The sequence below is a fragment of the Bubalus kerabau genome, chromosome 4 (genome assembly GCF_029407905.1).
Source record: "Bubalus kerabau isolate K-KA32 ecotype Philippines breed swamp buffalo chromosome 4, PCC_UOA_SB_1v2, whole genome shotgun sequence".
NCBI lineage: Eukaryota > Metazoa > Chordata > Mammalia > Artiodactyla > Bovidae > Bubalus > Bubalus kerabau.
Genome location: NC_073627.1, coordinates 144,730,785 through 144,731,059, shown reverse-complemented (window position 1 = coordinate 144,731,059; position 275 = coordinate 144,730,785).

The window sequence follows — 275 nt, the reverse complement described above, 5'->3', positions numbered from 1 at the left end:
ACGTTCAGTGTTCTTTCACTTAATCTTAAACTCTGACCCTGGAGCATTTATCATCTATAAGGGTTAGCACCTGAACTTAGGATCAGACGAAAGCACCCATTCCAAGAGGAGTTCCTATGCTGCTGTCAGAATAATGGGGTTTTCTCATTTTTCGACTAATCCTCCCACTAGTAAAGAATAAAAGTTTCTCATTTCTACCTTTCTTTCTGTTGATTTTATTACAAAACCCTTTACAAGTGAAGGGAATAGAAAAGAAACTTATTTCAGATGAAAAA